The sequence below is a fragment of the Anomaloglossus baeobatrachus genome, chromosome 6 (genome assembly GCF_048569485.1).
Source record: "Anomaloglossus baeobatrachus isolate aAnoBae1 chromosome 6, aAnoBae1.hap1, whole genome shotgun sequence".
Lineage (NCBI taxonomy): Eukaryota > Metazoa > Chordata > Amphibia > Anura > Aromobatidae > Anomaloglossus > Anomaloglossus baeobatrachus.
The window spans coordinates 132452436-132468097 of NC_134358.1; the positions used below are offsets into that span (position 1 = coordinate 132452436).

The following is a 15662-nucleotide window of genomic DNA, read 5'->3' on the forward strand; positions in this document are numbered from 1 at the left end:
CATGATAACTGGGGGTCCTGAAGGAAATTTTGCAATGGGCCCATGACATGGAAATTATATCACTGATTATGACATCTTTGAGGTTCTGCCCTAGATTTCATGGATTTCCCATCAACTATTGTGTTGCCCTCAGCTCGCTCAAGATAATCCCAACAAGAAATAATGAAACTTGCATAGCACATGTTCTATTACACAACCTCTCAGGGGTCTGAGGGAACAGAGGCCCAGACTAGATAGTTACACTATTAGATTACATGTAACTTCAGATCTCCTATTACATGGAGGCTTCCGTCAAAGCAGATGTGACAATGTCATTGTTCTATGGAAGCCAATTGGGACCAGACACATGAAGGAACATGAATTCTGTTCCCTCCAAAAATCACATACTAGCTTATAATGTCTAATTCATTTCATATGGTACTTATTCTGAAAGAATGCATCACTGATTGAACGCCACCCTAAAATCGACCATAAAAATTGATATTTCAGGGTCAAATTAAACAACAAATAAACCAATGGTAGATAAAGAAAAATAGAAGTATGAGTGTTTAACCAAAAAATCCTCTAAAAACAGACCTTTATTAAATATTTAAAATCCCAAGCAAACAGCGCAAAACAAAAGTGGTGTATACATTCTACACCAGGGGACCTTGAGGGCAGGAAACAGCAGGGGTAAAAGTAAGTGATGACCAGTGTAGGTCAGGGCATAGGTAATCCAGTAATGTTATTCAGGATTTGGGCCTTGCACTTATCCCTGCTAAACAAAGGAGGTAATGTCACCCTAATTTGTATGGCCGTTCCTCGGCGGCTATTCCTATTACTCCCTACTCTGCCACTAGATATGAACCCTCCACAAAAACCTCATTAAAGTGTAAGTGGAGACACAAAATCACGTAACACATAGGTAGGAACATGAATAAATCCACCCTAAATTATGTACGTATGTATACATGGGAAATTAAGTTATCCCCACCAAAAAAAAAAAAAAACGAGGCTTGGACAATACCTAAGTAATAAATAATGGTAGGTAGAATAAATGGTCCTTATTGGGGGGGGGATACTTAGCACATCATTGGTAACTCCATAGATGTCCGTAAGGATTGTCTACCAGGCAAAGGAAATCCCTTCCATATATACATCATCCTGATGTGTTCCCCCCCCCCCTCTTTCGGGGTTTATCAGGGGTAGGAGGACTAATACAGACCTGGCAAGAGGCCACCTGTTTAAGCCTTCCGCCACAAAAAACAGCATGCCCGAGATATAGATATGGGTAATCCCCATTGGCCACGAAGTGGGGTCCTGTCTCGCCACTTTGGCTACAGTGAGTGCCAAACAAAACAACAGATTAGATGGCAATGCACACTGGCTATTTTCTTTCTTAACTCTATTGTGTTTTAAGATTATTATTGATAATAACTAAAATGTAAATTCCACTCCTCGAATGGTTTAAGTGGCTCAAAATTCCATAATGTTTTGTTCATCACCATCCATAAGTGGTTGTCTGACCTACTAAAATGGAAGGTCCAGAAATTCTGTTTACCTGCACTTATAGTGGTAATCTGAGGGCAAAGAGTTACTAAATCATATCTGGCAGGCTTACCAGGAGAAAATGAAGTTATATTCTCCATGCAGCCGATGCCTTCCACTCATGAGAATGGTAAAGTGAACAGTTAGTCACTGCTATCTATACAAAAGTAGCATAATCATATGGATGGAATAAAAGTGGCCCGATGCAGAACATTCCTACCCACCCAAAACTCACCCCTGCAATGTGAACACTTAATATGCAAAGTTGGAGCCTAGTGTGTAATCATATTATGGGCACATCTCAAAAGTTAACGTACATTAGAAAAATGTCAATCCATCAAAATTATCAGGTCCTGCCGACAGTCCAATGTGTATGGGAGCCCCAAAAGATGATTGTTGGGGGGTGTTAAGGATTTCAGACTAAACGATCCTTTTAGCCTAGAGATAAGCCACCATCAGACAGATTTAGCAGCAGCTCTCGCAGAAAGAGCACTTCTACGTATAGGAAAGTTGGGCAAGATAGCTGCTGGCCGACCAACATCTAATATGTATGGAGTGGGGATTACTTAAATGTTATGGGCAGCGTAATTCAGTTGATGAGGAACCCACCCTTCTGGACATATTTTAAACATGTTAAAATGAAGAACCAAAAAACACGTAGAAACATTCGTGACCACAGAGGTCGAAGAAAGCCCACGGCATAGCTCGGAGATATGGAAATGTCAAAAAAATTAAAACACGCAAAAAATGTGCATAGATTTTACGAATGACTATATAATGTATGCTTGTGAGCAACAGTAAATCTTATAAATATCATCTTAAAGATCTTGTAGGGAACACACGGAAACGAATTTGGCGTCTGCCAGTGGGACAATCTGTTTAGAATAAAGTAATGAAATACCTTCCCATGACTTTTAAAGAAAAACAAATTTAGCGTTACAAAGAAAGTATGAGCTCCATATTCCCCAAACACTGCTGCATTGTTTCTGCTTTTATGTCCTAATGTCCATATCATGGCAAATGTATAACATGATACAGTTAATGGATAAAGCCTCATTACTTAATCACTATATACAGTGCCCCATTCTCTATCACAGCTGTTTCCTTCTGCACAAAGTACCAGGAGGTGGATTTTAGTGACTGTTGTGACAGATGTGCACCAGATTTGAAACACTAGATAAGGATCCGGCTGTAGTAGTATGAAACACTTCTCCTGGGTCCCCATGGGACAGATATGGAAATGCCCCCATTAATATAAAGCAGCATAACTGAACAGTCACACAGCCTTGTGTATGGTTACAATGAAACGGAAGTGGTCAGACAGCACAAGAAATGATGAAGATAGAGACACATTTTATATATGTTAAGTACAGTACAGACCAAAAGTTTGGACACACCTTCTCATCTTTAGAACAACTATTAAGAGGAGACTTTGTGCAGCAGACCTTCATGGTAAAATAGCTGCTAGGAAACCACTGCTAAGGACAGGCAACAAGCAGAAGAGACTTGTTTGGGCTAAAGAACACAAGGAATTGACATTAGACCAGTGGAAGTCTGTGCTTTGGTCTGACGAGAAAAAAATTTGAGATCTTTGGATCCAACCACCGTGTCTTTGTAAAAAGGTGAACATATGGACTCTACATGCCTGGTTCCCACCATGAAGTATGGAGGAGGAGGTGTGACGGTGTGGGGGTGCTTTGCTGGTGACACTGTTGGGGATTTATTCAAGATTGAAGGCATACAGAACCAGCATGGCTACCACAGCATCTTGCAGCGGCATGCTATTCCATCCGGTTTGCGTTTAGTTGGACCATCATTTATTTTTCAACAGGTCAATGACCCCAAACACACCTCCACGCTGTGTAAGAGCTATTTCACTAAGAAGGAAAGTGATGTGGTGCTACGCCAGATGACCTGGTCTCCACAGTCACCAGACCTGAACCCAATAGAGATGGTTTGGGGAGAGCTGGACCGCAGAGTGAAGGCAAAAGGGCCAACAAGTGCTAAGCATCTCTAGGAACTCCTTCAAGACTGTTGGAAGACCATTTCCGATGACTACCTCTTGAAGCTCATCAAGAGAATGCTAAGAGTGTGCAAAGCAGTAATCAAAGCAAAAGGTGGCTACTTTGAAGAACCTAGAATATAAGACATATTTTCAGTTGTTTCACACTTTAAGTATTTCATTCCACATGTTTTCATTCATAGTTTTGATGTCTTCAATGTGAATCTACAATTTTTAGAGTCATGAAAATAAAGAAAACTGTTTGAATGAGGTGTGTCCAAACTTTTGGTCAGTACTGTATATATATATTTAGCCAATGCATTTCCCTATATGTTACTAGACAGCACATCACTTCCTTAGGATACATTTGATACATTCCTATACACACACATCGGATCTTCATTGTGTATAATGGTGCATAAAAGGATGAAGACAAATTATATAATATATATCTATCTCTATCTATCTATCTATCTATCTATCTATCTATCTATCTTCATCATTTCTTGTGCTGTCTGACCACTTCAATTTCATTGTAGCCATGCACAAGGCTGTGTGACTGTTTAGTTATGCTGCTTTATATTAAATGGGGGCATTTCCATATCAGTGGATCTCACCTGACGCACATTACTTGAATTCTTATGAGGGTTAGGCTGCTTTCACACTACGTTTTTTTAACATCCGTCATTAACGTTTTTTTAACGCAAAAACGGATCCAGTGCAAATGCGTTTTCATTTTCAATGCATTTGCAATGGACTCGCGTCAACATGCGTTCACCTGCGTTTGCGTGCGTTATAGTAAGGATCCAGCGACTGCAGTTTTTTAACTTTTTCAAAAACGCTACTTGTAGCGTTTTTGAGCTGCGTCCAAATACTGCAAATTGCTGGATCCTGACTAAACAGCATGCAAACGCATGTGAACGCTGGCATGCTGATAGACAGGATCCTGCTTGCTCTACTGAGCATGCCCAGAAACCAGCCTCGAGTGATCAGTCCCTCTCCCCCCTCCCTCTCTCCCTCCCCCTCTCTCTCCACCTCCCTCCCTCTCTCTCCACTCTCCCCCGCTTGAGAGCGGAGGACGCTCGTAACCAAGGTAAACATCGGGTAACCGCGGTCTTAGTTACCCGATGTTTATCTTGGTTACGTGTGCAGGGAACCGGCTCCTAGCAGCTGCAAACGCTCGTAACCAATGTAAATATCGGGTATCCAAGCAAGTTACCCGATGTTTACCTTGGTTACGAGCCTCCACAGCTGTTAGATGTCGGCTCCCAGTCTTTCACGTTCAGCTCCCCTCACTCCCGATCACATGACTCCAATGCCCGCCCATAAACTTAAAGTGACAGGATCCTGAAAAATAACATTGGACTGCACACGGATGAGTGTAAAAATATAGGGCAGTGTTCCTCTGGGATTCTTTTCTCATGCCATATGGTCACGAGAAAAGAATTGCAGCATGCTGCATTTGGCAGCGAGTCTCGGTTCACGCACACCCATACAAGTCTATGGAAGCATGTGAAACATCGCACTGCACTCGGATGTCATCAGAGTGCAGGGTGATGTACACAGAGACAAGCAGCAGAGACAGTCACAAGATGGGATCACAGTTGCATGACCCTCGGCTCACGCTCGCAGCAGAGTCTGAGCTGAGGGGTCATTAGCATGTCATATCGGATATGCAAGTGGAGCCGAGGCCTATAACTGTGCATGCAGAAAAGGCTGTCAATCACTGAGTAGCACCGCCCACTGGACTCCTATACACACAAACAATGAATAAAATACATTACTACTATATTATACAGATTCATTTCCAACAAACCCATATATCGTTCTGTTCAGCTTCTCCTCCATACCGTACTGTTCACAGACCGGACAACATGTACAATGTGACTGGTTCTCATTGTCTACCAATGTATTTGTCATCAGTCCAATGAACTTTACATTCTTAAAAGTTGTTTCAGCCAATCAAAACACGTCTGTTCTAAAGAAAACACAGGCTGAAGATCAATGATGAGTCTGTCCTAGGTGTAGGGCACTGTCTGGGGAAATAGAAACATGGCTAACAACCCTTTTATCAGGTTTAAAATGCAAGTATATGACAAGAATACACACTGCATAAATAAGACGCCAATTACTATAGTAGCTGAAGACCTGGACTGGGCGCGATCTTGGGGGGGGGGGGGGGTTACAGCAGCTCGTCAGCCCCTCCACACAACAAGTAGTAAAACGTCTGGAATACAGAGTAGTAAACACGGATCGCTCATGGCAACCAGACACACATCAGATTCACAAATCCAGGCGCACAAGACGTACATAGAAAAAAATACCACCAAGGCAAACATTGGGGCACCAGAAAACCGCGTGAAGCAACAATATCCTGAACATTTATATCCAGCAGATGAATAGAAAACATTGGGGTCTGGAGACGAGTCTGAAGATGGGGGTCCGTGAGCCCAAAGTATGCCTGGAACAAAGAAGCGGTGGCACAAGAATCTTAGAACTTAGACATGACACATAAAAGGAGAAGGGTTTTTGTTTTTTTAATAAAAATTGAGATTCTATCATATAATATTCACAATTACACTATATAACAATCCGAATAAGTCCATTAACTTAGCTTCTCCTATGATCACATCTATTCAACCAGAACAATCACTTATTATATCACATCCTGAGGAACAAAGTAATGACAGATTCCCGTGTAATGGACCTGTAGGAGCTTCTGCTTCTAAAACACAGACAATCTATTATGGCAACATAAAGGATGATGAAGCCAAGTCCCTGAGAAAGCCCAATAATAATCAAAGCCCAGCTCAGCATCCACCACTGCACAAGCAACTATCACCGGAGAGAGGAGCACTGACAAAGGGAAGAGGAAACACAACAATGAGCAATCAATGGAAGACCCTGCACACAGCAGCACAGCCCACACTCCAGACAAGGTGACAACTGCACTGGCCAGTGCCATTAACCCCTGCACTCCCATGCACACGTGCAGCTCCATGCCCTGGGAGATTTATCACCATGCACAGCTGATCAGCTGAAGCAATGAGCAAGTCAGTCATTCAGACTGTACACTGACATGGAGAACAATGGACTGAGCAGCAGAAATGATCTCACCTTGGTGGGTATCAGGCTGCAGTGGATGAGGTGAGAGGACTGTGATGAGCACACACTGAGCACTGGAAATGTGAATTAAACTGCCTCCTCCAGCCTGCAGGAACAGCTCAGCCCTTCCACTTCCTGGGGAGGGGGAGGGATCACACAAATACCTCTTCTTTTTAGCGTTTTATTAGGATTTTAACCTTGGTGGCTGGGCGTTTTGGCGCCACCTAGCGGTACATCTGCTTATCACATCACTTGCTTTAGGTTTTACTCTCCCTGATGAAGAAGCTACTATTGTTCCATTTTTTGTATTCTTTCTTCCAAATGATATTTTCTGACAATTTACATTTTTTTGCACTTTTTTTTTCTTTTAACACAAATTGTATTCACTGCAGTAAGTGAAGCAATTTTACAACCCACTCTAGGAATTCTCCGCAGAGTATTAACCCCTTCCAGAAATAACCAATTTTCATTTTTATCACTTTCGTTTTTTTCCTCCATTTCTTCTGTGAGTCATAACTTTTTTATTTCTTCAGTCAACATAGCCGTATGAGGGCTTGTTTCATGACCAACAAGTTGTAGGAAAAAAAAGAAAAATAATTGTTTTGATCGCATGGATAATAATTATAATAATAATAATTTTTATTTATATAGCGCCAACATATTCCGCAGCGGTTTTCAATTCAGAGGGGACATGTACAGACAATATGAGGCAATACAAAATAAAAAAAATTCAGATACCAAGTGAGGGCCCTCAATGGCCTCCAACACACATCCGTTAAAAATACGCACGTGCCGCGAGACACGTATTTTCCCTGTGTGTTACGTGTGGTAAGTACGTGTCTCGGGTACGTGCGGTCCACGTGTGTTCTCCGTGTGCTATCCGCGATAACCGGTAATTTGCATACTCACGTGGTCCGCGCTGCTGTCCAGGGTTCTGATCTTCGGCTCCAGCCCCGCCCACTCCCCGCTGGCGCTGCTTCCGGCCGAGCGTAGGGGCGGAGATTAGCACCCGCGACAGCACGCCCACCTCCTTTACACGCTCATAACGAGCGGCGGCCGGCAGCAACAGTTTACTGCGGAAGAATCTGTGGGGCTGGTGGAGGTGAGTATGTTTTTTTTTTATTTTTAAATTAATGACACATCTTCTCTGGCGCGTGTCACACGGAACCGCATCCACACTACATCCGTGTGGTACGGGTGGAGGCCGTGTGACACCCGTGCTGCCGGAGAATTTGTGGACATGTCAGCGTGAGAAAATCACAAACGCACGTAAGTACGGAACGGACACGCGTTCCGTTCCAAAATACTTCCGTGTGTCCAAACAATAATGAAAACATAGGTCCACGTGTCTCCGGTACGTGAAAAAACTGCCAAACACGTACCGGCGGCACGGATGTGTGTCTTAGGCCTATGAGGAAATAGGGGAGGCACAAAAGGTGAATGGGGAGGGGGAGCTTGTCATATATGGTTTAATAGGGGATTCAAAACCAGCTGCGTGGACCGGTCGCCAGCCAGAATATATACATACAGAGTGTTAAAATTACATGAAGATGAAGGAACCAGAAGATACAGGGGACAGGAATTGGAAGTAAATTTTATGAAGGGCAGAAAGGGACTAGATTAGAAGAGGAGGTGAGGTGATAGGCTAGTCTAAAGAAATGCATTTTTAGGGCCCGCCTAAAGGTGTAGATGTTGGGAATTAATTGGATTGTTCTTGGCAGTGTGTTCCAGAGCATTGGCGAGGCTCGTGAGAAATCTTGAAGATGAGAGTTGGAGGTTTGAATTATTGAGTTGGATCCCAAGGGCGTCGAAGAAGGAGAGATGAATTTCTCCATCTTCTCCATTGTCTGTGTGTATATCTGACTCAGGTCATCCTAGTACAGTCCGATGTTTCACACACCTGTAGACTTGTATGAGTGCGCGCGATCCAACACGCTGCCAATCACAACATGCTGCGGGATTTGGCATGAGAAAAATAATCGCAGATTTTCTCTGCCTCATTGAATAACATTAGTCCCAGTGCAATGTGAGATTTTCTCTCCAATTCAATCATCCAATTCATACCCTCAAGTGACCCCGGCCTAAGTGGCATAATAATGGGGGTAATTATAGTTGCTGCAGTTGCTCATAAAAGATCAATACTATTAAAGACCAGTAATAGTTATGGGCCCAGTTCTAGATTTTGCATTGTGTCCACAAGCTTCACGTTACACCACTGTGCAGACTGGTCTACGGCTGACCTCCCTTTTTTATCAGGTGCCAGTGTCAGGGTGTGGCTGCTACCTCTGCACAATCTTCACCCCCTGCAAATTGTATACAATATTCAATATTTTAAAGGAATCACGTCAGATGAGACATTCTGCCCAAACCAGGGGCCGCATGAATCAGAGAGGGGTTGTATTATGCCAAATATCCATGTTTTAAACTGCGGCTTTCATAGAACACTTACTATGAATTAGAAACCAAGAATGAAATGACTAAGAGGGCTAAGGCCACATTCAGATATCTGGGGTTTTTCATGCAAAAAGAAAAAACTTTTTGTCATCCGTATAATAGATCTCAATTTCATCCATTCTTGTGCCCTGCATCCATTCTTACTATCTGCATACCAACTATTTTTCTCATATGCCTATTTTTTTCTCCAAATTTCCCTTACCCATTAAACAGTAAAAAACAGTCAATGGTCAGATGACATACAGATAGCACTGCTTCCAGCAGCTGGGACATCTGGGGGCTGAGAACTGTTACCAGAGCCTCCAGGTGTCCCAACAGCTGGGAACTCCAGGAGCCTTAGGAGCTCACTAAAAGACTACTTAAGTTTTCCAGGCTTCACAGTTACCACTCTGTCTGACTGCTGTGCCGCCGTGTTCTCCAATCCGACAGTACAGCAATCCGGCAGTCAGGTCACCAGAAGTCACCGGAGTTCACACTTGGGGGCTCCCCCACTGCTTTCAGTGAAGTTGAACCCGCTGCCTGATAACTGAGTTCACTGCTGTACCGCCATGTCCAGCAATCCGGCAGTCCGTCAATCCGACAATCCAGCAGCAGGTTCACCGGTGGTCACACTTGGTACTATGGGAACCTTCACAGCCGGGTCCCTCGCTGCCCTCAATGTGTCCCAAGAGCTGCAGTGATCGTTCACGTTTGCCATCCCTACAGCTTCTGGAATAGTCCTGGGATGTCATGTTTATTACGTCGGACCTGCGGGGGTGTTTTAAGGGATAATAAATTGGTAAAAGAGAGTACAGGTTTTTTATTATTTAAAGAAAAAAAAAAAAAAGATTTTTGTGTGTTTGTGTTTTTTTTTCTTTTTACTTACAGGATTAGTAATGGGGGTCTCAAAGACACCTCTCCATTACCAACCCAGGGCTTGATGGTAGCTGTGATTCTTGACAAATCACACCAGACATCAACCCAATATATTACCCCGATTGCGATTGCACCAGAACAATCGGATTGAGCTGGGGCAGCTGGGGGCTGCTATTTTTAGGCTGTGGAGGGCCCAATAACTATGAACCTTCCCATTCTAAGAATACCAGTCCCCAGCTGCCTGCTTTATCTGTGCTGGTTATCAAAAATGGGCAGGGGTCCATGTTTTTTTTTTATTTATTTACATTTTTATTTTTTTTTCAAAAGTCATAGGGGAGCCTCTATTTTTGATAACAAACCAAGATACAGCACACAGCTGAGGGCTGCAGCCCACAGCTGTCTACTTTACCTGCACTGGTTGTCACAAATAGCCGGGGGACTACACATCATTTTGTTTTCACTGCAGTGGCCAATCACAGTAATGTCAGTAGCGAAGATGGCTGCGGCATTACTGTGGTTAGCAGGCAACCCCTGCCTGTTTAGCGGCTGAAAATCAGGCACCAAACATGCGGGTAGAGGACTTGAAACTCACAAGGTGAAGAGTAAAAGACTCAACGAGTAACGAATATCACGAATACCTTAATATTCAAGACATTAACGAATAGCGCCGAATATATTCGCTCACCACTAGTTGCCATACATTTTCCACATGGACTGAAAAAAAATGTGTGGCTGTACATAATGGGCAGGTGTCATACCTCTTTTTGTCACAAAAACAGAGCGATAGTCAAAATCTGCCTTTGCTGTCATTTAAAATCTCTAGTGTATGGATAGCTTCAATCAGGATCACACTCATCTTTTCCATTCTACTTTTAGCAATGTGTTATGTGTTGGAGAGAATGAACATATTCCATTTACTGTATGCAGATTTATAGCAGGCCTGGAATAGCTCTTGCTTATGTCTGACCATAAAGCATTACAAGAGGCGCATACTTATTCCACCACACCTAGTTTAACTGCTACATTGAAACAACCTGTAATTCTAATATGTTTATTGTTGTTACAGGACAGGAAAATATTTGCAAACTATAAAACAATACAAGTCTGCTTAGTAAAAGGCATAATACACATAGCAGACTCTATTGCATGACGTGATGCAGCATGTGACACTCGGTGGCGGTGGAGATGATGTACATGCTGTACATTATCAGGGAGTTTTGCTTTTATGGCTTTGTAAGGATAATAAACAACAATCAAGGACTTGAGTATAAAGAAAGCAACATTGACATCTTCCTAGGCCAACACCTGTCCTTAGAGAGAAATGACTCAGTTGTGTTCAAGTCCGTACAAGTGTTAGCGGGATTATGTTTATTATGGGCACGATTTACAGAACGGAAAGTGAGAGTTAAAATTGGCATTTCTGGTCCTGACATCAGGTCAGTTATCAACTGTTTTCAAAACCATTACAATGCCATTCATTCCGGAAGAGCCGCTAAGACTGAGCTGGCAAAGCGGAGACAGCAGCAGCTGCCGGAGCACAAGCCCCCAGCTAAAGGCGGAATCTCATGCAAAGATACAGGCACATTCCAAGACACAGAAAATTCCTGAGAATGCAACCTTGTGATATGTCAGGGATGATGGCTTAGCAGGTGGAATGCCAAGTTTAAGAGAAGAAAAGGACAGATGGACCAAAAAGGGCAGAGAAAAATATCCTGTGGTTAACCAAAGCAGCCAGCCAGCCCTGTCATCACATAAAAGCGCTTTCGCCACAAAGTGTATGCATGCTAAAAAAAAATCCCCTTCAGAATCAATAGATGTATGCATTCACAGGCACAGAAACATGAAAACTCAATGACACATGAAGTCTAAGAGGTCAACTTAGATTTCCATTTTTTCTCCTTATTGTTATTATTATTATTAGTAATTCTTTTTGAAAATATTTTCTTTATTAAAGGATCATCTTTTCATAACATATGACATAACGGCATATCATACAAGTATTTATGTAATGGACTGGGTGATAAAGCCCTTACTGATAATGGAAAGAAATAAGAGCAACTGCTCTGCAGATTTGTCGCCTCTTATCTCTCATGTATAATTCATTCATAAAGCGGGTGAAATAAGTATTGAACACATCAACAATTTTCAAATTAAATATATGCCATCAGTATGTTTTTCAAGAAAAAGGTTCAGAAGGTATTGAGACAGCTCACTGGTTTTACCTGTCATGAGATGTTTCTTGTGTGGCACCTTGGTAATAAGACTCCTTATTAAAGGCTATCAGTTGAACCAGATGATATTATTTTTAAATAAGTGGCAGGATTGCTTTCTAATTACTTATAGATTTCAGCTGGTATCATGACTTTCCATGGATTTTTGCACCTCTCTTTCGTCATGCGTTCAATGCTTTTTCCCAGTGTCATTTCTCATTTTTACATATCTATGTTTTGATGTCTTTTCCTGTGTGGATTGGATGAGCTGTTACTAACATCTGGTGAGAAATTAATGGCAATAGCAGCTTTAGAAATATATTTACTTATGTGTTCAATACTTATTTCACCCACTCTACATAGCCCTCCAAGATGACAAATCAGTAGTCTTCTACTCTCTAGTTCAAGCTATTGGTGACATTCTCAATTACTATGTGAGACAATTTACTGTAAAATATAGGGTCAAAAGTATAAGGCAATGGTGGTGTGAAATTAGGCTAAATTGTTTAACCTCTTTCCGTTGGAGCCACTTTCTTTCTCCTCCTCTTCTTTCCTGAGATCTTTAGCGGAAATATTTTTTAATTGACTTAGTCATATCAGTGCTTGTTTTTATGGGACAAGTTGAAGTTCTGAATGCTACCATTCATTTCACCATTAGGCTGTTTGCCTACGATGAGTTTTTAAAGAGATTTTTTAGAGCGTCTGACTGCTTGCGATCACAGACCCTATCTGTGGGTCAGTATCGTGGCATAAACATAAATAAATTGTCATAGGGTCCCCCCATATTATGATACCCAGTACAGATAAAGCATACAGCTACAGGCTGCAGCCCCCAGCAGTGTGCTTATCTTGGCTGTGTTTCAAAATAAGAGGAACCGCAAGCAACTTATTTTTTCTTCATTATCAAAATAAATAATTTAAAAAATGGTGTGTAGTCTCCCCCAATTTTGATACCCAGCCATGATAAAGCCGACAGGTTGAGCCTGGTATGCTTAGGCTGGGGACACCAATGGTTATGAGCTCCCACAGCCTAAAAAAGCAGTCTGCAGCCTGCTGCCACCCAGGATTGTCGCATCCACTGTATGTGACAGTCCCGAAACTTTACCTGACTTTTTCCAATTGCCCTGGTGCAAAATTGGGAGGGGGACCGTGACCCGGTTTTTAAATTATTTATTTAAATAATAATAATAATAATAATAATAATAATAAAAGCCTCATGCGGTTCTTATTATTTTGATACACAGCCAAGATAAGCACATGGTTGGGACTAGAGCCTATAGCCATAAGCTTTATGTGTGCTGGGTATCATATGGGGGACCTTATGTGAAGTTATTTATTTATTTATTTTTATACCACAATAGTGACACGCAGACAGCAAGAAGTTAGACGCTGTCACACAGGTTGGGGGCGCATCTGACTGCAACCAATCATAGACGCTAGGACTGCCGGTGGGCGAGGGAAGCAGTGAATATGCATGAGGGTAAAGCGGCCTCGGAAGTAGAGTGAGCAGCCTGGAAGCAGTTATAGCTGCTCACTCTACAAAGTCGGATTATGGTCCCGATAGACTTATATGGGGACTATCGTCCGGCCAGATATCTGGGATCAATTCCAGGCCGGAATAGTTTTTTTTGTTTGTTTTTTCAAGTACGGTTAGTCCCGCTGATCCAGGACATCTGCGAGTTCTCCCATCACTAACCAGGAAGTATCAAACAAAAGCAGATTTGTTTAACTCTTTAATGTGGAAACTGCAAACTTTGCCATAACATGATGTCTGAGTTATTCAGCCATCACCTGCCTCTAATAGACACGGGTGGAGTGGAGCTCCGCTCTAGGCTGTTAACATGTTAAATGCCACTGTCAACCTCTGACACCAACAATTAATGCACAGCAGCAGGGCAGGGGGTGCGCTGTTCTAACCTCACTTAGGTGCGCCAATGACACAATCACGAGATGCTTATGTGACGCCCTGGCCAGGCCAGGTAGTCACAGATAGGGCCCCACACGACACCAGTCCCCTAACAAGGTGACAGCTGCCAAACACTAAAATCCTAGTCACCCCCCTCAGTGCTTGATGGACACACCAGGGAGCGGAGCCAGGCAGTTGGCCACGCCCACCAAGGAGATCAGAGAGCCTGGGGCAGGAAAAGTAGTTAGTTTAGTTTGAGAGTTCAGTGGAGGAGGTCAGGCCTGTGTGACAGGCCTGTAGCAGACTGACAGGTGCCAGGGTAGGAGCCCGGGCACCTTTGGCTAAGAGGCAGATGGAGGTCTCTGCCTGCAGGAGCCGGGAAGATGGCTCGGTGGAACCGTGGTGGACCGGGACAGGGTAGTGGCCCGCTGGTACCGACCCGGGGAACTGACTCGGAAACCGGAGCACAAAGGGGGGTACTCAGACCCTGAAGCTAGGTCCAGAAGCTACTGGGGGCTAGCTAATTAACTGATTGCGGCCAGGACTAAAGGTCCTGTCCCACCCAAAGTCCCGACTGAAGACAACAGCCCAACGAGGGGGATAGAAAGCCACCACCACGGCAGAGAGATCCCACAAGCCAGCGTCTGCGGGAAAAGGGCTCTTCCGATATCTACAAGCCAGGGAGTGGACTCCTGATGTTGCAGGCGCAGGTAGTCCACCATCACACAAACAGATGCAGGAGAAAGGCAGAGACCACCAACCGGGTGGGGGACCAGACTGCAGCCGGCTGCCGGCACCGACTACCATCACCTTGGTTTACCAGAGACTTGTGTGTTACTAATCGTGAGTACACCAGTGCCCTCCGGCCGCCCATCTCCCTGCACTGCCCAACTACATCCCCCAATGGGTCCTGGGGCGGCGGGCCACCATCCCTACCCATGGAGGGGTTAACAACTTGCTGCTCAACATCTCCACCGGGTGCCCCGTAACTGCAGCGGTGGTGTCCACCTTCACCACAACCCGTGGGTGGCGTCACGAACTCAAACACGGCTCCGGCCGTACACCTACGTCCCCAAACCGCCAATACCTTTAGATCGGAGTACCGTGGACCCCCAGGTCCGGAGACCCTCAAGCCACCCACTGAAGGTCCGGATCCGAGCTGCTCGGGGTGGCACACTTATGTGTTGTCATGACAGCCAGGTTTCTGCTGAAGATCCCTGTGTCTGTCATTTCAGTACTCCTGTGAAAAACAGTTTGTGGCTGAAATTCATAGGAGACTGTGATTTCTGATTGAATGATCCAGGTTTCAGTTTTCTAAGGAGACTATTAACTACAGTGAAAAGTAGAAAAAATATTAAAATATAAAAAAGTTCAAATCACCCCCTTTTTACTACATTAAACATTAAGAAATAAAAAAGTACACATATTTGGTATTGCTGTATTCGTTATAGTCCAATCTAATAAATAGCGTAACAAGAAAAAAATAAAAAAGAGAATTGCATTTTTTTGGCCACTGGAACAACAGAAAAAAATGTAATAACTTGCGATCAAAACATTGAATGTATCCTAAAAATAATATCAATAAAAGCATCGGCTCGGCGCA

At 43.4% G+C, this 15662-nt stretch overlaps 1 protein-coding gene across 1 annotated transcript in view; it reads right to left on the reverse strand.

Moving 5' to 3' along the window:
* Positions 1–6771, reverse strand: part of FAM110B (family with sequence similarity 110 member B) — a 199616-nt gene extending 192845 nt beyond the window's left edge. The window contains exon 1 of the mRNA XM_075316337.1: positions 6647–6771. The gene's annotated coding sequence lies outside the window, so the exon portion shown is untranslated. The remainder of the gene's footprint in view (positions 1–6646) is intronic.
* Positions 6772–15662: the final 8891 nt, after the last annotated feature.